This window comes from Hippocampus guttulatus, chromosome 2 (assembly GCF_054856545.1).
Source record: "Hippocampus guttulatus isolate MCC_2025c chromosome 2, RoL_Hgut_1.0, whole genome shotgun sequence".
Taxonomy (NCBI): domain Eukaryota; kingdom Metazoa; phylum Chordata; class Actinopteri; order Syngnathiformes; family Syngnathidae; genus Hippocampus; species Hippocampus guttulatus.
The window spans coordinates 551,727-575,973 of record NC_141262.1 but is presented as its reverse complement, the minus strand read 5'-3'; positions in this window follow the sequence as shown (position 1 = coordinate 575,973).

The following is a 24,247-nucleotide window of genomic DNA, read 5'->3' as shown; positions in this document are numbered from 1 at the left end:
AGGAGGTCACCCTGAACAAAATACATGTTGTAGTGTGTGCATAAGTCCTTTGGTTTAGGCGTGACACTCAATTTGAGTTTTTATTGCTTTAAATGCATTTTCAGCCCGAGCTGAGCGCGTTTTGTGAGTTTTAATGTATCTTCATAGGAATGAGTTGTGTGGTCAAATTAATGCTCATATGGGCTTCAGGAGGTCATCCTGAACAAAATACATGTTGAAGTGTGTGCATAAGTCCTTTGGTTTAGGCGTGACACTCAATTTGAGCTTTTATTGCTTTAAATGCATTTTCAGCCCGAGCTGAGCACGTTTTTTGAGTTTGAATGTATCTTCATAGGAATGAGTTGTGTGGTCAAATTATTGCTCATTTAGGCTTTCAGGAGGTCATCCTGAACAAAACACATGTTGAAGTGTGTGCATAAGTCCTTTGGTTTAGGCGTGACACTCAATTTGAGTTTTTATTGCTTTAAATGCATTTTCAGCCCGAGCTGAGCACGTTTTGTGAGTTTCAATGTATCTTTATAGGAATGAGTTGTGTAGTCAAACTAATGCTCATATGGGCTTCAGGAGGTCATCCTGAGCAAAATACATGTTGAAGTGTGTGCATAAGTCCTTTGGTTTAGGTGTGACACTCAATTTGAGTTTTAATTGCTTTAAATGCATTTTCAGCCCGAGCTGAGCACGTTTTGTGAGTTTGAATGTATCTTCATAGGAATGAGTTGTGTAGTCAAATTAATGCTCATTTAGGCTTCAGGTGGTCATCCTGAACTAAATACATGTTGAAGTGTGTGCATAAGTCCTTTGGTTTAGGCGTGACACTCAATTTGAGTTTTTATTGCTTTAAATTAAATGCATTTTCAGCCCGAGCTGAGCGCGCTTTCTGACTTTGAATGTATCTTCATAGGAATGAGTTGTGTGGTCAAATTAATGCTCATTTAGGCGTCAGGTGGTCATCCTGAACAAAATACATGTTGAAGTGTGTGCATAAGTCCTTTGGTTTAGGCGTGACACTCAATTTGAGTTTTTATTGCTTTAAATGCATTTTCAGCCCGAGCTGAGCACGTTTTGTGAGTTTGAATGTATCTTCATAGGAATGAGTTGTGTAGTCAAATTAATGCTCATATGGGCTTCAGGAGGTCATCCTGAACAAAATACATGTTGAAGTGTGTGCATAAGTCCTTTGGTTTAGGCGTGACACTCAATTTGAGTTTTTATTGCTTTAAATGCATTTTCAGCCCGAGCTGAGCGCGTTTTGTGACTTTGAATGTATCTTCATAGGAATGAGTTGTGTGGTCAAATTAATGCCTATTTAGGCTTCAGGAGGTCACCCTGAACAAAATACATGTTGTAGTGTGTGCATAAGTCCTTTGGTTTAGGCGTGACACTCAATTTGAGTTTTTATTGCTTTAAATGCATTTTCAGCCCGAGCTGAACGCGTTTTGTGAGTTTGAATGTATCTTCATAGGAATGAGTTGTGTGGTCAAATTAATGCTCAATTAGGCGTCAGGTGGTCATCCTGAACAAAATACATGTTGAAGTGTGTGCATAAGTCCTTTGGTTTAGGCGTGACACTCAATTTGAGTTTTTATTGCTTTAAATGCATTTTCAGGCCGAGCTGAGCACGTTTTGTGTGTTTGAATGTATCTTCATAGGAATGAGTTGTGTGGTCAAATTAATGCTCATATGGGCTTCAGGAGGTCATCCTGAACAAAATACATGTTGAAGTGTGTGCATAAGTCCTTTGGTTTAGGCGTGACACTCAATTTGAGCTTTTATTGCTTTAAATGCATTTTCAGCCCGAGTTGAGCGCGTTTTGTGAGTTTGAATGTATCTTCATAGGAATGAGTTGTGTGGTCAAATTAATGCTCATTTAGGCTTCAGGTGGTCATCGTGAACAAAATACATGTTGAAGTGTGTGCATAAGTCCTTTGGTTTAGGCGTGACACTCAATTTGAGTTTTTATTGCTTTAAATGCATTTTCAGCCCGAGCTGAGCACGTTTTGTGAGTTTGAATGTATCTTCATAGGAATGAGTTATGTGGTCAAATTAATGCTCATATGGGCTTCAGGAGGTCATCCTGAACAAAATACATGTTGAAGTGTGTGCATTAGTCCTTTGGTTTAGGTGTGACACTCAATTTGAGTTTTTATTGCTTTAAATAAATTTTCAGCCCGAGCTGAGCACGTTTTTTGAGTTTGAATGTATCTTCATAGGAATGAGTTGTGTGGTCAAATTATTGCTCATTTAGGCTTCAGGAGATCATCCTGAACAAAACACATGTTGAAGTGTGTGCATAAGTCCTTTGGTTTAGGCGTGACACTAAATTTTAGTTTTTATTGCTTTAAATGCATTTTCAGCCCGAGCTGAGCACGTTTTGTGAGTTTGAATGTATCTTCATAGAATGAGTTGTGTGGTCAAATGAATGCTCATTTAGGCTTCAGGTGGTCATCCTGAACAAAATACATGTTGAAGTGTGTGCATAAGTCCTTTGGTTTAGGCGTGACATTCAATTTGAGTTTTTATTGCTTTAAATGCATTTTCAGCCCGAGCTGAGCATGTTTTGTGAGTTTGAATGTATCTTCATAGGAATGAGTTGTGTGGTCAAATTAATGCTCATTTAGGCTTCAGTTGGTCATCCTGAACTAAATACATGTTGAAGTGTGTGCATAAGTCCTTTGGTTTAGGTGTGACACTCAATTTGAGTTTTTATTGCTTTAAATGCATTTTCAGCCCGAGCTGAGCGCGTTTTGTGAGTTTGAATGTATCTTCATAGGAATGAGTTGTGTGGTCAAATTAATGCTTATTTAGTCTTCAGGAGGTCATCCTGAACAAAATACATGTTGAAGTGTGTGCATAAGTCCTTTGGTTTAGGCGTGACACTCAATTTGAGTTTTTATTGCTTTAAATGCATTTTCAGCCCGAGCTGAGCACGTTTTGTGAGTTTGAATGTATCTTCATAGGAATGAGTTGTGTAGTCAAATTAATGCTCATATGGGCTTCAGAAGGTCATCCTGAACAAAATACATGTTGAAGTGTGTGCATAAGTCCTTTGGTTTAGGCGTGACACTCAATTTGAGTTTTTATTGCTTTAAATGCATTTTCAGCCCGAGCTGAGCACGTTTTGTGAGTTTGAATGTATCTTCATAGGAATGAGTTGTGTAGTCAAATTAATGCTCATATGGGCTTCAGGAGGTCATCCTGAACTAAATACATGTTGAAAGTGTGTGCATAAGTCCTTTGGTTTAGGTGTGACACTAAATTTGAGTTTTTATTGCTTTAAATGCATTTTCAGCCCGAGCTGAGCGCGTTTTGTGAGTTTGAATGTATCTTCATAGGAATGAGTTGTGTGGTCAAATTAATGCTCATTTAGGCTTCAGGTGGTCATCCTGAACTAAATACATGTTGAAGTGTGTGCATAAGTCCTTTGGTTTAGGCGTGACACTCAATTTGAGTTTTTATTGCTTTAAATTAAATGCATTTTCAGCCCGAGCTGAGCGCGCTTTCTGACTTTGAATGTATCTTCATAGGAATGAGTTGTGTGGTCAAATTATTGCTGATTTAGACTTCAGGAGGTCATCCTGAACAAAATACATGTTGAAGTGTGTGCATAAGTCCTTTGGTTTAGGCGTGACACTCAATTTGAGTTTTTATTGCTTTAAATGCATTTTCAGCCCGAGCTGAGCACGTTTTGTGAGTTTGAATGTATCTTCATAGGAATGAGTTGTGTAGTCAAATTAATGCTCATATGGGCTTCAGGAGGTCATCCTGAACAAAATACATGTTGAAGTGTGTGCATAAGTCCTTTGGTTTAGGTGTGACACTCAATTTGAGTTTTTATTGCTTTAAATGCATTTTCAGGCCGAGCTGAGCACGTTTTGTGTGTTTGAATGTATCTTCATAGGAATGAGTTGTGTGGTCAAATTAATGCTCATATGGGCTTCAGGAGGTCATCCTGAACAAAATACATGTTGAAGTGTGTGCATAAGTCCTTTGGTTCAGGCGTGACACTCAATTTGAGCTTTTATTCCTTTAAATGCATTTTCAGCCCGAGTTGAGCACGTTTTGTGAGTTTGAATGTATCTTCATAGGAATGAGTTGTGTGGTCAAATTAATGCTCATTTAGGCTTCAGGTGGTCATCCTGAACTAAATACATGTTGAAGTGTTTGCATAAGTCCTTTGGTTTAGGCGTGACACTCAATTTGAGTTTTTATTGCTTTAAATGCATTTTCAGCCCGAGCTGAGCACGTTTTGTGAGTTTGAATGTATCTTCATAGGAATGAGTTGTGTAGTCAAATTAATGCTCATATGGGCTTCAGGATGTCATCCTGAACTAAATACATGTTGAAGTGTGTGCATAAGTCCTTTGGTTTAGGCGTGACACTCAATTTGAGTTTTTATTGCTTTAAATGCATTTTCAGCCCGAGTTGAGCACGTTTTGTGAGTTTGAATGTATCTTCATAGGAATGAGTTGTGTGGTCAAATTAATGCTCATTTAGGCTTCAGGTGGTCATCCTGAACTAAATACATGTTGAAGTGTGTGCATAAGTCCTTTGGTTTAGGTGTGACACTCAATTTGAGTTTTTATTGCTTTAAATGCATTTTCAGCCCAAGCTGAGCACGTTTTGTGAGTTTGAATGTATCTTCATAGGAATGAGTTGTGTGGTCAAATTAATGCTCATTTAGGCTTCAGGTGGTCATCCTGAACTAAATACATGTTGAAGTGTGTGCATAAGTCCTTTGGTTTAGGCGTGACACTCAATTTGAGTTTTTATTGCTTTAAATTAAATGCATTTTCAGCCCGAGCTGAGCGCGCTTTCTGACTTTGAATGTATCTTCATAGGAATGAGTTGTGTGGTCAAATTATTGCTGATTTAGGCTTCAGGAGGTCATCCTGAACAAAATACATGTTGAAGTGTGTGCATAAGTCCTTTGGTTTAGGCGTGACACTCAATTTGAGTTTTTATTGCTTTAAATGCATTTTCAGCCCGAGCTGAGCACGTTTTGTGAGTTTGAATGTATCTTCATAGGAATGAGTTGTGTGGTCAAATTAATGCTCATTTAGGCGTCAGGTGGTCATCCTGAACAAAATACATGTTGAAGTGTGTGCATAAGTCCTTTGGTTTAGGCGTGACACTCAATTTGAGCTTTTATTCCTTTAAATGCATTTTCAGCCCGAGCTGAGCACGTTTTGTGAGTTTGAATGTATCTTCATACGAATGAGTTGTGTGGTCAAATTAATGCTCATTTAGGCTTCAGGTGGTCATCCTGAACTAAATACATGTTGAAGTGTGGGCATAAGTCCTTTGGTTTAGGCGTGACACTCAATTTGAGTTTTTATTGCTTTAAATGCATTTTCAGCCCGAGCTGAGCACGTTTTGTGAGTTTGAATGTATCTTCATAGAATGAGTTGTGTGGTCAAATTAATGCTCATTTAGGCTTCAGGTGGTCATCCTGAACAAAATACATGTTGAAGTGTGTGCATAAGTCCTTTGGTTTAGGCGTGACATTCAATTTGAGTTTTTATTGCTTTAAATGCATTTTCAGCCCGAGCTGAGCATGTTTTGTGAGTTTGAATGTATCTTCATAGGAATGAGTTGTGTGGTCAAATTAATGCTCATTTAGGCTTCAGGTGGTCATCCTGAACTAAATACATGTTGATGTGTGTGCATAAGTGCTTTGGTTTAGGCGTGACACTCAATTTGAGTTTTTATTGCTTTAAATGCATTTTCAGGCCGAGCTGAGCACGTTTTGTGTGTTTGAATGTATCTTCATAGAATGAGTTGTGTGGTCAAATTAATGCTCATTTAGGCTTCAGGTGGTCATCCTGAACAAAATACATGTTGAAGTGTGTGCATAAGTCCTTTGGTTTAGGCGTGACATTCAATTTGAGTTTTTATTGCTTTAAATGCATTTTCAGCCCGAGCTGAGCATGTTTTGTGAGTTTGAATGTATCTTCATAGGAATGAGTTGTGTGGTCAAATTAATGCTCATTTAGGCTTCAGGTGGTCATCCTGAACTAAATACATGTTGATGTGTGTGCATAAGTCCTTTGGTTTAGGTGTGACACTCAATTTGAGTTTTTATTGCTTTAAATGCATTTTCAGCCCGAGCTGAGCGCGTTTTGTGAGTTTGAATGTATCGTCATAGAAATGAGTTGTGTGGTCAAATTAATGCTTATTTAGGCTTCAGGAGGTCATCCTGAACAAAATACATGTTGAAGTGTGTGCATAAGTCCTTTGGTTTAGGCGTGACACTCAATTTGAGTTTTTATTGCTTTAAATGCATTTTCAGGCCGAGCTGAGCACGTTTTGTGTGTTTGAATGTATCTTCATAGGAATGAGTTGTGTGGTCAAATTAATGCTCATATGGGCTTCAGGAGGTCATCCTGAACTAAATACATGTTGAAGTGTGGGCATAAGTCCTTTGGTTTAGGCGTGACACTCAATTTGAGTTTTTATTGCTTTAAATGCATTTTCAGCCCGAGCTGAGCACGTTTTGTGAGTTTGAATGTATCTTCATAGAATGAGTTGTGTGGTCAAATTAATGCTCATTTAGGCTTCAGGTGGTCATCCTGAACAAAATACATGTTGAAGTGTGTGCATAAGTCCTTTGGTTTAGGCGTGACATTCAATTTGAGTTTTTATTGCTTTAAATGCATTTTCAGCCCGAGCTGAGCATGTTTTGTGAGTTTGAATGTATCTTCATAGGAATGAGTTGTGTGGTCAAATTAATGCTCATTTAGGCTTCAGGTGGTCATCCTGAACAAAATACATGTTGATGTGTGTGCATAAGTCCTTTGGTTTAGGTGTGACAATCAATTTGAGTTTTTATTGCTTTAAATGCATTTTCAGCCCGAGCTGAGCGCGTTTTGTGAGTTTGAATGTATTTTCATAGGAATGAGTTGTGTGGTCAAATTAATGCTTATTTAGGCTTCAGGAGGTCATCCTGAACAAAATACATGTTGAAGTGTGTGCATAAGTCCTTTGGTTTAGGCGTGACACTCAATTTGAGTTTTTATTGCTTTAAATGCATTTTCAGCCCGAGTTGAGCACGTTTTGTGAGTTTGAAAATATCTTCATAGGAATGAGTTGTGTGGTCAAATTAATGCTCATTTAGGCTTCAGGTGGTCATCCTGAACTAAATACATGTTGAAGTGTGTGCATAAGTCCTTTGGTTTAGGCGTGACACTCAATTTGAGTTTTTATTGCTTTAAATGCATTTTCAGCCTGAGCTGAGCACGTTTTGTGAGTTTGAATGTATCTTCATAGGAATGAGTTGTGTAGTCAAATTAATGCTCATATGGGCTTCAGGATACATGTTGAAGTGTGTGCATAAGTCCTTTGGTTTAGGTGTGACACTCAATTTGAGTTTTTATTGCTTTAAATGCATTTTCAGCCGGAGCTGAGCACGTTTTGTGAGTTTGAATGTATCTTCATAGGAATGAGTTGTGTGGTCAAATTAATGCTCATTTAGGCTTCAGGTGGTCATCCTGAACTAAATACATGTTGAAGTGTGTGAATAAGTCCTTTGGTTTAGGCGTGACACTCAATTTGAGTTTTTATTGCTTTAAATTGAATGCATTTTCAGCCCGAGCTGAGCGCGCTTTCTGACTTTGAATGTATCTTCATAGGAATGAGTTGTGTGGTTAAATTATTGCTGATTTAGGCTTCAGGAGGTCATCCTGAACAAAATACATGTTGAAAAGTGTGCATAAGTCCTTTGGTTTAGGCGTGACACTCAATTTGAGTTTTTATTGCTTTAAATGCATTTTCAGCCCGAGCTGAGCACGTTTTGTGAGTTTGAATGTATCTTTATAGGAATGAGTTGTGTAGTCAAACTAATGCTCATATGGGCTTCACGAGGTCATCCTGAGCAAAATACATGTTGAAGTGTGTGCATAAGTCCTTTGGTTTAGGTGTGACACTCAATTTGAGTTTTAATTGCTTTAAATGCATTTTCAGCCCGAGCTGAGCACGTTTTGTGAGTTTGAATGTATCTTCATAGGAATGAGTTGTGTAGTCAAATTAATGCTCATATGGGCTTCAGGATGTCATCCTGAACAAAATACATGTTGAAGTGTGTGCATAAGTCCTTTGGTTTAGGTGTGACACTCAATTTGAGTTTTTATTGCTTTAAATGCATTTTCAGCTCGAGCTGAGCGCGTTTTGTGAGTTTGAATGTATCTTCATAGGAATGAGTTGTGTGGTCAAATTAATGCTTATTTAGGCTTCAGGAGGTCACCCTGAACAAAATACATGTTGTAGTGTGTGCATAAGTCCTTTGGTCTAGGCGTGACACTCAATTTGAGTTTTTATTGCTTTAAATGCATTTTCAGCCCGAGCTGAGCGCGTTTTGTGAGTTTTAATGTATCTTCATAGGAATGAGTTGTGTGGTCAAATTAATGCTCATATGGGCTTCAGGAGGTCATCCTGAACAAAATACATGTTGAAGTGTGTGCATAAGTCCTTTGGTTTAGGCGTGACACTCAATTTGAGCTTTTATTGCTTTAAATGCATTTTCAGCCCGAGCTGAGCACGTTTTTTGAGTTTGAATGTATCTTCATAGGAATGAGTTGTGTGGTCAAATTATTGCTCATTTAGGCTTTCAGGAGGTCATCCTGAACAAAACACATGTTGAAGTGTGTGCATAAGTCCTTTGGTTTAGGCGTGACACTCAATTTGAGTTTTTATTGCTTTAAATGCATTTTCAGCCCGAGCTGAGCACGTTTTGTGAGTTTCAATGTATCTTTATAGGAATGAGTTGTGTAGTCAAACTAATGCTCATATGGGCTTCAGGAGGTCATCCTGAGCAAAATACATGTTGAAGTGTGTGCATAAGTCCTTTGGTTTAGGTGTGACACTCAATTTGAGTTTTAATTGCTTTAAATGCATTTTCAGCCCGAGCTGAGCACGTTTTGTGAGTTTGAATGTATCTTCATAGGAATGAGTTGTGTAGTCAAATTAATGCTCATTTAGGCTTCAGGTGGTCATCCTGAACTAAATACATGTTGAAGTGTGTGCATAAGTCCTTTGGTTTAGGCGTGACACTCAATTTGAGTTTTTATTGCTTTAAATTAAATGCATTTTCAGCCCGAGCTGAGCGCGCTTTCTGACTTTGAATGTATCTTCATAGGAATGAGTTGTGTGGTCAAATTAATGCTCATTTAGGCGTCAGGTGGTCATCCTGAACAAAATACATGTTGAAGTGTGTGCATAAGTCCTTTGGTTTAGGCGTGACACTCAATTTGAGTTTTTATTGCTTTAAATGCATTTTCAGCCCGAGCTGAGCACGTTTTGTGAGTTTGAATGTATCTTCATAGGAATGAGTTGTGTAGTCAAATTAATGCTCATATGGGCTTCAGGAGGTCATCCTGAACAAAATACATGTTGAAGTGTGTGCATAAGTCCTTTGGTTTAGGCGTGACACTCAATTTGAGTTTTTATTGCTTTAAATGCATTTTCAGCCCGAGCTGAGCGCGTTTTGTGAGTTTGAATGTATCTTCATAGGAATGAGTTGTGTGGTCAAATTAATGCCTATTTAGGCTTCAGGAGGTCACCCTGAACAAAATACATGTTGTAGTGTGTGCATAAGTCCTTTGGTTTAGGCGTGACACTCAATTTGAGTTTTTATTGCTTTAAATGCATTTTCAGCCCGAGCTGAGCGCGTTTTGTGAGTTTGAATGTATCTTCATAGGAATGAGTTGTGTGGTCAAATTAATGCTCAATTAGGCGTCAGGTGGTCATCCTGAACAAAATACATGTTGAAGTGTGTGCATAAGTCCTTTGGTTTAGGCGTGACACTCAATTTGAGTTTTTATTGCTTTAAATGCATTTTCAGGCCGAGCTGAGCACGTTTTGTGTGTTTGAATGTATCTTCATAGGAATGAGTTGTGTGGTCAAATTAATGCTCATATGGGCTTCAGGAGGTCATCCTGAACAAAATACATGTTGAAGTGTGTGCATAAGTCCTTTGGTTTAGGCGTGACACTCAATTTGAGCTTTTATTGCTTTAAATGCATTTTCAGCCCGAGTTGAGCGTGTTTTGTGAGTTTGAATGTATCTTCATAGGAATGAGTTGTGTGGTCAAATTAATGCTCATTTAGGCTTCAGGTGGTCATCGTGAACAAAATACATGTTGAAGTGTGTGCATAAGTCCTTTGGTTTAGGCGTGACACTCAATTTGAGTTTTTATTGCTTTAAATGCATTTTCAGCCCGAGCTGAGCACGTTTTGTGAGTTTGAATGTATCTTCATAGGAATGAGTTATGTGGTCAAATTAATGCTCATATGGGCTTCAGGAGGTCATCCTGAACAAAATACATGTTGAAGTGTGTGCATTAGTCCTTTGGTTTAGGTGTGACACTCAATTTGAGTTTTTATTGCTTTAAATAAATTTTCAGCCCGAGCTGAGCACGTTTTTTGAGTTTGAATGTATCTTCATAGGAATGAGTTGTGTGGTCAAATTATTGCTCATTTAGGCTTCAGGAGGTCATCCTGAACAAAACACATGTTGAAGTGTGTGCATAAGTCCTTTGGTTTAGGCGTGACACTAAATTTTAGTTTTTATTGCTTTAAATGCATTTTCAGCCCGAGCTGAGCACGTTTTGTGAGTTTGAATGTATCTTCATAGAATGAGTTGTGTGGTCAAATGAATGCTCATTTAGGCTTCAGGTGGTCATCCTGAACAAAATACATGTTGAAGTGTGTGCATAAGTCCTTTGGTTTAGGCGTGACATTCAATTTGAGTTTTTATTGCTTTAAATGCATTTTCAGCCCGAGCTGAGCATGTTTTGTGAGTTTGAATGTATCTTCATAGGAATGAGTTGTGTGGTCAAATTAATGCTCATTTAGGCTTCAGTTGGTCATCCTGAACTAAATACATGTTGAAGTGTGTGCATAAGTCCTTTGGTTTAGGTGTGACACTCAATTTGAGTTTTTATTGCTTTAAATGCATTTTCAGCCCGAGCTGAGCGCGTTTTGTGAGTTTGAATGTATCTTCATAGGAATGAAGTGTGTGGTCAAATTAATGCTTATTTAGACTTCAGGAGGTCATCCTGAACAAAATACATGTTGAAGTGTGTGCATAAGTCCTTTGGTTTAGGCGTGACACTCAATTTGAGTTTTTATTGCTTTAAATGCATTTTCAGCCCGAGCTGAGCACGTTTTGTGAGTTTGAATGTATCTTCATAGGAATGAGTTGTGTAGTCAAATTAATGCTCATATGGGCTTCAGGAGGTCATCCTGAACAAAATACATGTTGAAGTGTGTGCATAAGTCCTTTGGTTTAGGCGTGACACTCAATTTGAGTTTTTATTGCTTTAAATGCATTTTCAGCCCGAGCTGAGCGCGTTTTGTGAGTTTGAATGTATCTTCATAGGAATGAGTTGTGTGGTCAAATTAATGCCTATTTAGGCTTCAGGAGGTCACCCTGAACAAAATACATGTTGTAGTGTGTGCATAAGTCCTTTGGTTTAGGCGTGACACTCAATTTGAGTTTTTATTGCTTTAAATGCATTTTCAGCCCGAGCTGAGCGCGTATTGTGAGTTTGAATGTATCTTCATAGGAATGAGTTGTGTGGTCAAATTAATGCTCAATTAGGCGTCAGGTGGTCATCCTGAACAAAATACATGTTGAAGTGTGTGCATAAGTCCTTTGGTTTAGGCGTGACACTCAATTTGAGTTTTTATTGCTTTAAATGCATTTTCAGGCCGAGCTGAGCACGTTTTGTGTGTTTGAATGTATCTTCATAGGAATGAGTTGTGTGGTCAAATTAATGCTCATATGGGCTTCAGGAGGTCATCCTGAACAAAATACATGTTGAAGTGTGTGCATAAGTCCTTTGGTTTAGGCGTGACACTCAATTTGAGCTTTTATTGCTTTAAATGCATTTTCAGCCCGAGTTGAGCGCGTTTTGTGAGTTTGAATGTATCTTCATAGGAATGAGTTGTGTGGTCAAATTAATGCTCATTTAGGCTTCAGGTGGTCATCGTGAACAAAATACATGTTGAAGTGTGTGCATAAGTCCTTTGGTTTAGGCGTGACACTCAATTTGAGTTTTTATTGCTTTAAATGCATTTTCAGCCCGAGCTGAGCACGTTTTGTGAGTTTGAATGTATCTTCATAGGAATGAGTTATGTGGTCAAATTAATGCTCATATGGGCTTCAGGAGGTCATCCTGAACAAAATACATGTTGAAGTGTGTGCATTAGTCCTTTGGTTTAGGTGTGACACTCAATTTGAGTTTTTATTGCTTTAAATAAATTTTCAGCCCGAGCTGAGCACGTTTTTTGAGTTTGAATGTATCTTCATAGGAATGAGTTGTGTGGTCAAATTATTGCTCATTTAGGCTTCAGGAGGTCATCCTGAACAAAACACATGTTGAAGTGTGTGCATAAGTCCTTTGGTTTAGGCGTGACACTAAATCTTAGTTTTTATTGCTTTAAATGCATTTTCAGCCCGAGCTGAGCACGTTTTGTGAGTTTGAATGTATCTTCATAGAATGAGTTGTGTGGTCAAATGAATGCTCATTTAGGCTTCAGGTGGTCATCCTGAACAAAATACATGTTGAAGTGTGTGCATAAGTCCTTTGGTTTAGGCGTGACATTCAATTTGAGTTTTTATTGCTTTAAATGCATTTTCAGCCCGAGCTGAGCATGTTTTGTGAGTTTGAATGTATCTTCATAGGAATGAGTTGTGTGGTCAAATTAATGCTCATTTAGGCTTCAGTTGGTCATCCTGAACTAAATACATGTTGAAGTGTGTGCATAAGTCCTTTGGTTTAGGTGTGACACTCAATTTGAGTTTTTATTGCTTTAAATGCATTTTCAGCCCGAGCTGAGCGCGTTTTGTGAGTTTGAATGTATCTTCATAGGAATGAGTTGTGTGGTCAAATTAATGCTTATTTAGACTTCAGGAGGTCATCCTGAACAAAATACATGTTGAAGTGTGTGCATAAGTCCTTTGGTTTAGGCGTGACACTCAATTTGAGTTTTTATTGCTTTAAATGCATTTTCAGCCCGAGCTGAGCACGTTTTGTGAGTTTGAATGTATCTTCATAGGAATGAGTTGTGTAGTCAAATTAATGCTCATATGGGCTTCAGAAGGTCATCCTGAACAAAATACATGTTGAAGTGTGTGCATAAGTCCTTTGGTTTAGGCGTGACACTCAATTTGAGTTTTTATTGCTTTGAATATATTTTCAGCCCGAGCTGAGCACGTTTTGTGAGTTTGAATGTATCTTCATAGGAATGAGTTGTGTGGTCAAATTAATGCTCATTTAGGCTTCAGGTGGTCATCCTGAACTAAATACATGTTGAAGTGTGTGCATAAGTCCTTTGGTTTAGGCGTGACACTCAATTTGAGTTTTTATTGCTTTAAATGCATTTTCAGCCCGAGCTGAGCACGTTTTGTGAGTTTGAATGTATCTTCATAGGAATGAGTTGTGTAGTCAAATTAATGCTCATATGGGCTTCAGGAGGTCATCCTGAACTAAATACATGTTGAAAGTGTGTGCATAAGTCCTTTGGTTTAGGTGTGACACTAAATTTGAGTTTTTATTGCTTTAAATGCATTTTCAGCCCGAGCTGAGCGCGTTTTGTGAGTTTGAATGTATCTTCATAGGAATGAGTTGTGTGGTCAAATTAATGCTCATTTAGGCTTCAGGTGGTCATCCTGAACTAAATACATGTTGAAGTGTGTGCATAAGTCCTTTGGTTTAGGCGTGACACTCAATTTGAGTTTTTATTGCTTTAAATTAAATGCATTTTCAGCCCGAGCTGAGCGCGCTTTCTGACTTTGAATGTATCTTCATAGGAATGAGTTGTGTGGTCAAATTATTGCTGATTTAGACTTCAGGAGGTCATCCTGAACAAAATACATGTTGAAGTGTGTGCATAAGTCCTTTGGTTTAGGCGTGACACTCAATTTGAGTTTTTATTGCTTTAAATGCATTTTCAGCCCGAGCTGAGCACGTTTTGTGAGTTTGAATGTATCTTCATAGGAATGAGTTGTGTAGTCAAATTAATGCTCATATGGGCTTCAGGAGGTCATCCTGAACAAAATACATGTTGAAGTGTGTGCATAAGTCCTTTGGTTTAGGTGTGACACTCAATTTGAGTTTTTATTGCTTTAAATGCATTTTCAGGCCGAGCTGAGCACGTTTTGTGTGTTTGAATGTATCTTCATAGGAATGAGTTGTGTGGTCAAATTAATGCTCATATGGGCTTCAGGAGGTCATCCTGAACAAAATACATGTTGAAGTGTGTGCATAAGTCCTTTGGTTCAGGCGTGACACTCAATTTGAGCTTTTATTCCTTTAAATGCATTTTCAGCCCGAGTTGAGCACGTTTTGTGAGTTTGAATGTATCTTCATAGGAATGAGTTGTGTGGTCAAATTAATGCTCATTTAGGCTTCAGGTGGTCATCCTGAACTAAATACATGTTGAAGTGTTTGCATAAGTCCTTTGGTTTAGGCGTGACACTCAATTTGAGTTTTTATTGCTTTAAATGCATTTTCAGCCCGAGCTGAGCACGTTTTGTGAGTTTGAATGTATCTTCATAGGAATGAGTTGTGTAGTCAAATTAATGCTCATATGGGCTTCAGGATGTCATCCTGAACTAAATACATGTTGAAGTGTGTGCATAAGTCCTTTGGTTTAGGCGTGACACTCAATTTGAGTTTTTATTGCTTTAAATGCATTTTCAGCCCGAGTTGAGCACGTTTTGTGAGTTTGAATGTATCTTCATAGGAATGAGTTGTGTGGTCAAATTAATGCTCATTTAGGCTTCAGGTGGTCATCCTGAACTAAATACATGTTGAAGTGTGTGCATAAGTCCTTTGGTTTAGGTGTGACACTCAATTTGAGTTTTTATTGCTTTAAATGCATTTTCAGCCCAAGCTGAGCACGTTTTGTGAGTTTGAATGTATCTTCATAGGAATGAGTTGTGTGGTCAAATTAATGCTCATTTAGGCTTCAGGTGGTCATCCTGAACTAAATACATGTTGAAGTGTGTGCATAAGTCCTTTGGTTTAGGCGTGACACTCAATTTGAGTTTTTATTGCTTTAAATTAAATGCATTTTCAGCCCGAGCTGAGCGCGCTTTCTGACTTTGAATGTATCTTCATAGGAATGAGTTGTGTGGTCAAATTATTGCTGATTTAGGCTTCAGGAGGTCATCCTGAACAAAATACATGTTGAAGTGTGTGCATAAGTCCTTTGGTTTAGGCGTGACACTCAATTTGAGTTTTTATTGCTTTAAATGCATTTTCAGCCCGAGCTGAGCACGTTTTGTGAGTTTGAATGTATCTTCATAGGAATGAGTTGTGTGGTCAAATTAATGCTCATTTAGGCGTCAGGTGGTCATCCTGAACAAAATACATGTTGAAGTGTGTGCATAAGTCCTTTGGTTTAGGCGTGACACTCAATTTGAGTTTTTATTGCTTTAAATGCATTTTCAGGCCGAGCTGAGCACGTTTTGTGTGTTTGAATGTATCTTCATAGGAATGAGTTGTGTGGTCAAATTAATGCTCATATGGGCTTCAGGAGGTCATCCTGAACAAAATACATGTTGAAGTGTGTGCATAAGTCCTTTGGTTTAGGCGTGACACTCAATTTGAGCTTTTATTCCTTTAAATGCATTTTCAGCCCGAGCTGAGCACGTTTTGTGAGTTTGAATGTATCTTCATAGGAATGAGTTGTGTGGTCAAATTAATGCTCATTTAGGCTTCAGGTGGTCATCCTGAACTAAATACATGTTGAAGTGTGGGCATAAGTCCTTTGGTTTAGGCGTGACACTCAATTTGAGTTTTTATTGCTTTAAATGCATTTTCAGCCCGAGCTGAGCACGTTTTGTGAGTTTGAATGTATCTTCATAGAATGAGTTGTGTGGTCAAATTAATGCTCATTTAGGCTTCAGGTGGTCATCCTGAACAAAATACATGTTGAAGTGTGTGCATAAGTCCTTTGGTTTAGGCGTGACATTCAATTTGAGTTTTTATTGCTTTAAATGCATTTTCAGCCCGAGCTGAGCATGTTTTGTGAGTTTGAATGTATCTTCATAGGAATGAGTTGTGTGGTCAAATTAATGCTCATTTAGGCTTCAGGTGGTCATCCTGAACTAAATACATGTTGATGTGTGTGCATAAGTCCTTTGGTTTAGGTGTGACACTCAATTTGAGTTTTTATTGCTTTAAATGCATTTTCAGCCCGAGCTGAGCGCGTTTTGTGAGTTTGAATGTATCGTCATAGAAATGAGTTGTGTGGTCAAATTAATGCTTATTTAGGCTTCAGGAGGTCATCCTGAACAAAATACATGTTGAAGTGTGTGCATAAGTCCTTTGGTTTAGGCGTGACACTCAATTTGAGTTTTTATTGCTTTAAATGCATTTTCAGGCCGAGCTGAGCACGTTTTGTGTGTTTGAATGTATCTTCATAGGAATGAGTTGTGTGGTCAAATTAATGCTCATATGGGCTTCAGGAGGTCATCCTGAACAAAATACATGTTGAAGTGTGTGCATAAGTCCTTTGGTTTAGGCGTGACACTCAATTTGAGCTTTTATTCCTTTAAATGCATTTTCAGCCCGAGCTGAGCACGTTTTGTGAATTTGAATGTATCTTCATAGGAATGAGTTGTGTGGTCAAATTAATGCTCATTTAGGCTTCAGGTGGTCATCCTGAACTAAATACATGTTGAAGTGTGTGCATAAGTCCTTTGGTTTAGGTGTGACACTCAATTTGAGTTTTTATTGCTTTAAATGCATTTTCAGCCCAAGCTGAGCACGTTTTGTGAGTTTGAATGTATCTTCATAGGAATGAGTTGTGTGGTCAAATTAATGCTCATTTAGGCTTCAGGTGGTCATCCTGAACTAAATACATGTTGAAGTGTGTGCATAAGTCCTTTGGTTTAGGCGTGACACTCAATTTGAGTTTTTATTGCTTTAAATTAAATGCATTTTCAGCCCGAGCTGAGCGCGCTTTCTGACTTTGAATGTATCTTCATAGGAATGAGTTGTGTGGTCAAATTATTGCTGATTTAGGCTTCAGGAGGTCATCCTGAACAAAATACATGTTGAAGTGTGTGCATAAGTCCTTTGGTTTAGGCGTGACACTCAATTTGAGTTTTTGTTGCTTTAAATGCATTTTCAGCCCGAGCTGAGCACGTTTTGTGAGTTTGAATGTATCTTCATAGGAATGAGTTGTGTGGTCAAATTAATGCTCATTTAGGCGTCAGGTGGTCATCCTGAACAAAATACATGTTGAAGTGTGTGCATAAGTCCTTTGGTTTAGGCGTGACACTCAATTTGAGTTTTTATTGCTTTAAATGCATTTTCAGGCCGAGCTGAGCACGTTTTGTGTGTTTGAATGTATCTTCATAGGAATGAGTTGTGTGGTCAAATTAATGCCCATATGGGCTTCAGGAGGTCATCCTGAACAAAATACATGTTGAAGTGTGTGCATAAGTCCTTTGGTTCAGGCGTGACACTCAATTTGAGCTTTTATTGCTTTAAATGCATTTTCAGCCCGAGTTGAGCACGTTTTGTGAGTTTGAATGTATCTTCATAGGAATGAGTTGTGTGGTCAAAATAATGCTCATTTAGGCTTCAGGTGGTCATCGTGAACAAAATATATGTTGAAGTGTGTGCATAAGTCCTTTGGTTTAGGCGTGACACTCAATTTGAGTTTTTATTGCTTTAAATGCATTTTCAGCCCGAGCTGAGCACGTTTTGTGAGTTTGAATGTATCTTCATAGGAATGAGTTGTGTGGTCAAATTAATGCTCATATGGGCTTCAGGAGGTCATCCTGAACAAAATACATGTTGAAGTGAGTGCATAAGTCCTTTGGTTTAGGTGTGACACTCAATTTGAGTTTTTATTGCTTTAAATGCATTTTCAGCCCGAGCTGAGCACGTTTTTTGAGTTTGAATGTATCTTCATAGGAATGAGTTGTGTGGTCAAATTATTGCTCATTTAGGCTTCAGGAGGTCATCCTGAACAAAATACATGTTGAAGTGTGTGCATAAGTCCTTTGGTTTAGGCGTGACACTCAATTTGAGTTTTTATTGCTTTAAATGCATTTTCAGCCCGAGCTGAGCACGTTTTGTGAGTTTGAATGTATCTTCATAGAATGAGTTGTGTGGTCAAATTAATGCTCATTTAGGCTTCAGGTGGTCATCCTGAACAAAATACATGTTGAAGTGTGTGCATAAGTCCTTTGGTTTAGGCGTGACACTCAATTTGAGTTTTTATTGCTTTAAATTAAATGCATTTTCAGCCCGAGCTGAGCGCGCTTTCTGACTTTGAATGTATCTTCATAGGAATGAGTTGTGTGGTCAAATTATTGCTGATTTAGGCTTCAGGAGGTCATCCTGAACAAAATACATGTTGAAGTGTGTGCATAAGTCCTTTGGTTTAGGCGTGACACTCAATTTGAGTTTTTATTGCTTTAAATGCATTTTCAGGCCGAGCTGAGCACGTTTTGTGTGTTTGAATGTATCTTCATAGGAATGAGTTGTGTGGTCAAATTAATGCTCATTTAGGCTTCAGGTGGTCATCCTGAACAAAATACATGTTGAAGTGTGTGCATAAGTCCTTTGGTTTAGGCGTGACATTCAATTTGAGTTTTTATTGCTTTAAATGCATTTTCAGCCCGAGCTGAGCATGTTTTGTGAGTTTGAATGTATCTTCATAGGAATGAGTTGTGTGGTCAAATTAATGCTCATTTAGGCTTCAGGTGGTCATCCTGAACAAAATACATGTTGACGTGTGTGCATAAGTCCTTTGGTTTAGGTGTGACACTCAATTTGAGTTTTTATTGCTTTAAATGCATTTTCAGCCCAAGCTGAGCACGTTTTGTGAGTTTGAATGTATCTTCATAGGAATGAGTTGTGTGGTCAAATTAATGCTCATTTAGGCTTCAGGTGGTCATCCTGAACTAAATACATGTTGAAGTGTGTGCATAAGTCCTTTGGTTTAGGCGTGACACTCAATTTGAGTTTTTATTGCTTTAAATGCATTTTCAGCCCGAGCTGAGCGCGCTTTCTGACTTTGAATGTATCTTCATAGGAATGAGTTGTGTGGTCAAATTATTGCTGATTTAGGCTTCAGGAGGTCATCCTGAACAAAATACATGTTGAAGTGTGTGCATAAGTCCTTTGGTTTAGGCGTGACACTCAATTTGAGTTTTTATTGCTTTAAATGCATTTTCAGCCCGAGCTGAGCACGTTTTGTGAGTTTGAATGTATCTTCATAGGAATGAGTTGTGTGGTCAAATTAATGCTCATTTAGGCGTCAGGTGGTCATCCTGAACAAAATACATGTTGAAGTGTGTGCATAAGTCCTTTGGTTTAGGCGTGACACTCAATTTGAGTTTTTATTGCTTTAAATGCATTTTCAGGCCGAGCTGAGCACGTTTTGTGTGTTTGAATGTATCTTCATAGGAATGAGTTGTGTGGTCAAATTAATGCCCATATGGGCTTCAGGAGGTCATCCTGAACAAAATACATGTTGAAGTGTGTGCATAAGTCCTTTGGTTCAGGCGTGACACTCAATTTGAGCTTTTATTGCTTTAAATGCATTTTCAGCCCGAGTTGAGCACGTTTTGTGAGTTTGAATGTATCTTCATAGGAATGAGTTGTGTGGTCAAATTAATGCTCATTTAGGCGTCAGGTGGTCATCCTGAACAAAATACATGTTGAAGTGTGTGCATAAGTCCTTTGGTTTAGGCGTGACACTCAATTTGAGTTTTTATTGCTTTAAATGCATTTTCAGGCCGAGCTGAGCACGTTTTGTGTGTTTGAATGTATCTTCATAGGAATGAGTTGTGTGGTCAAATTAATGCCCATATGGGCTTCAGGAGGTCATCCTGAACAAAATACATGTTGAAGTGTGTGCATAAGTCCTTTGGTTCAGGCGTGACACTCAATTTGAGCTTTTATTGCTTTAAATGCATTTTCAGCCCGAGTTGAGCACATTTTGTGAGTTTGAATGTATCTTCATAGGAATGAGTTGTGTGGTCAAATTAATGCTCATATGGGCTTCAGGAGGTCATCCTGAACAAAATACATGTTGAAGTGAGTGCATAAGTCCTTTGGTTTAGGTGTGACACTCAATTTGAGTTTTTATTGCTTTAAATGCATTTTCAGCCCGAGCTGAGCACGTTTTTTCAGTTTGAATGTATCTTCATAGGGCGGCCCGGTAGTCCAGTGGTTAGCACGTCGGCTTCACAGTGCAGAGGTACCGGGTTCAATTCCAGCTCCGGCCTCCCTGTGTGGAGTTTGCATGTTCTCCCCGGGCCTGCGTGGGTTTTCTCCGGGTGCTCCGGTTTCCTCCCACATTCCAAAAACATGCATGGCAGGCTGATTGGACGCTCTAAATTGTCCCTAGGTGTGAGTGTGAGCGTGAATGGTTGTTCGTCTCTGTGTGCCCTGCGATTGGCTGGCAACTGATTCAGGGTGTCCCCGCCTACTGCCCGAAGACGGCTGGGATAGGCTCCAGCACCCCCCGCGACCCTAGTGAGGATCAAGCGGTTCGGAAAATGGATGGATGGATGTATCTTCATAGGAATGAGTTGTGTGGTCAAATTATTGCTCATTTAGGCTTCAGGAGGTCATCCTGAACAAAATACATGTTGAAGTGTGTGCATAAGTCCTTTGGTTTAGGCGTGACACTCAATTTGAGTTTTTATTGCTTTAAATGCATTTTCAGCCCGAGCTGAGCACGTTTTGTGAGTTTGAATGTATCTTCATAGAATGAGTTGTGTGGTCAAATTAATGCTCATTTAGGCTTCAGGTGGTCATCCTGAACAAAATACATGTTGAAGTGTGTGCATAAGTCCTTTGGTTTAGGCGTGACACTCAATTTGAGTTTTTATTGCTTTAAATTAAATGCATTTTCAGCCCGAGCTGAGCGCGCTTTCTGACTTTGAATGTATCTTCATAGGAATGAGTTGTGTGGTCAAATTATTGCTGATTTAGGCTTCAGGAGGTCATCCTGAACAAAATACATGTTGAAGTGTGTGCATAAGTCCTTTGGTTTAGGCGTGACACTCAATTTGAGTTTTTATTGCTTTAAATGCATTTTCAGGCCGAGCTGAGCACGTTTTGTGTGTTTGAATGTATCTTCATAGGAATGAGTTGTGTGGTCAAATTAATGCTCATTTAGGCTTCAGGTGGTCATCCTGAACAAAATACATGTTGAAGTGTGTGCATAAGTCCTTTGGTTTAGGCGTGACATTCAATTTGAGTTTTTATTGCTTTAAATGCATTTTCAGCCCGAGCTGAGCATGTTTTGTGAGTTTGAATGTATCTTCATAGGAATGAGTTGTGTGGTCAAATTAATGCTCATTTAGGCTTCAGGTGGTCATCCTGAACAAAATACATGTTGACGTGTGTGCATAAGTCCTTTGGTTTAGGTGTGACACTCAATTTGAGTTTTTATTGCTTTAAATGCATTTTCAGCCCGAGCTGAGCGCGTTTTGTGAGTTTGAATGTATCTTCATAGGAATGAGTTGTGTGGTCAAATTAATGCTTATTTAGGCTTCAGGAGGTCATCCTGAACAAAATACATGTTGAAGTGTGTGCATAAGTCCTTTGGTTTAGGCGTGACACTCAATTTGAGTTTTTATTGCTTTAAATGCATTTTCAGCCTGAGCTGAGCACGTTTTGTGAGTTTGAATGTATCTTCATAGGAATGAGTTGTGTAGTCAAATTAATGCTCATATGGGCTTCAGGAGGTCATCCTGAACAAAATACATGTTGAAGTGTGTGCATAAGTCCTTTGGTTTAGGTGTGACACTCAATTTGAGTTTTTATTGCTTTAAATGCATTTTCAGCCGGAGCTGAGCACGTTTTGTGAGTTTGAATGTATCTTCATAGGTGTTGAGGAGAGTGAGCTTTTCGTTTGCTTCTTGCTCTCCTTGGACACAAGTCCTTTTATACCTCTGTAAGGTGGAATAAAGACCAAACACCACGTCGTACTTTTTCAGTTTATCACAGCACAGCACAAATCGATTTGGGCTTCCGAGAGTTTCAAATTTCTTTCGGAAGCGTCAAAGAAACACATTCATGAGATTATATAGAGACAATATGATAATGAGAGGCGGGGAGGTACGCCTCTCATGCAAATCCCTGAAACAAAGAAAGTAACATGTCATCTAACCCGGCGTGGCTGGAAGAAGTTGGGAGCGGTGGGGTTCGAGGGCACTAAAGGTGATTGTAAACACAGCGAGCAGAAAATACCTTTAACAACATTCTACATTGTTTCTCTCAAGTGCCTGAACAAACACAACTAGCAGAGAGGAACAACACCATAACCATTAAACCTACCTAAGCAAAAAACTAGAGACAAAGAAGGTCAAGCAAAGTTCGACCTTGAAATGATGACGAAGTATAGACCACTGCTGTTGGTCACAGATCTTGAGATTAGGGTTCCTCTTTGAGGGCACTTGACAGCCTTCAGGGATTTATATGAGGTGGTGGAGGCAAGAAAACCCTCGGGGGGCTGTTAATTAACCAAGTGAAAATAGGACCTAAACTTCACACTACATTCTTTGTTTTAAGTACTTCAGCAGATGTTCAGGACAGAGACTAGTGTCAATAGTTCTCATAGCAAGATGAAATTCCTCAACAATGTTCTACTACTACTTCTAGCGGAATATTTCCTTAACAAATCCCTCTCTTGATCACAATTAATATTGTGATCACAAAACTTCAGTGCCAAAATCCGTCGTCAAAGCGGAACAACAAATTCCCCCTTGTGCAAGCATTATCAAACAAACTACAGCCGGAAATAACAGTCTCAGTGAAGCCTGACACCAGTGCCCACATTAGTAGAGAAATAGAGACCAAAATAACCAGTATAATCAGAAAGATATGTTATTAGTTCTGGGCCCCCTGAGAACTTTGTCTTGGTTTCACGTCCAGTTGTCCTTCCGAATGTCACTTTGAAGTTGGAGATGCTTCTTGGGGCTGACGCATTCCTTCCCGGTAGACAGCATGATGGGTCCTTTGTGTCACTCTGCGTGGTCCCATTCATCTCGGCTGATGCCACTTCCGCTTGAGGACCCTTAGATACACCTGCTCCGGATACGTCTGTGGTTTCACGCCTGGCTCGTTCGGGTGCCCACACCCGAGTGCAGTCTGCTTCTGGAAATGAGAGACGAGAACACTCAATGAGTCCATGTATGCTTTATGGGGAACCATCTGTCGAAGAGTGCCCTGGTCCATCGATCGCCACGGACCAGGGAACTCCTGGCCATGCTCCAGCTCAAAAGGTGTGAAACCTGTGGCAGAATTAATAGTGGACCTCACAGCAAGTAACGCGATCGGCAGCGCATCGACCCAATTCAGTTTTGCCGATGCCATTATCTTGGAAAGTTTTAGTTTGAGCGTTTGGTTCATTCGTTCAACCAGTCCTTGCGATTGTGGATGATAAACCGTGCCAAATTTATGCTTAAGCCCCAACAACTGCTCGACTTGTTGGAGATGTTTATTCTTGAAATGAGTACCATTATCCGATCGAACCACACGCGGAAACCCATGCGTTGGAACGTAGTGGTTTACCAAAATCTTAATTACAGCCATCGCATCTTCTTTGCCACATGCGTAAGCCTCGGGCCATCGAGTGTAAGCGTCCACCATCACTAGAAGGTATCGTTTGCCTCTAATCCTATCTATCATGTCAGTGAAATCGATAACGACTTCCTCACCTGGACCCCGGGGTAGCAGATACACCCCAGGTACCGTCCTGAGACTTTTCCTTACATTATGTCGATTACAGACCTCACACCCCAAAACTACCTCATTTACCATATCCAGAAGGCGAGGATGATACCAGGATCTTAATTTATCTGCCACATTCCTTTTTGCCAAATGAGCTGGACCGTGTGCCTCGTGAATTAGAGTCTTCAATTTATCTGCTGACGGAACTGGGCGTCCGTCTGTTTTGTGCCGATACAAACCAGTCTCATCCCTGGCCACCCTGTTTGTGCATAGCCAGTAGTTCTTCTCCTCAGGGGATGCCCTCTCTTGATCTGCAAGAAGGTGGTTAATGTCCAGATCATACATCTTCCCCATTGTTGGTTCTACGACCATCACTGGCTGGCTCACCTTGTAGCCCGCTGTCTCTTTCGCTACCTTATCTGCCCTGTCATTTCCCACTTCTACATAGGAAGTCCCTCCAGTATGTGCCCTGCATTTAACAATGGCTACTTCTTTTGGTTTTAACAGAGCCTCTCCGAGTCTTTGGATTTCCAC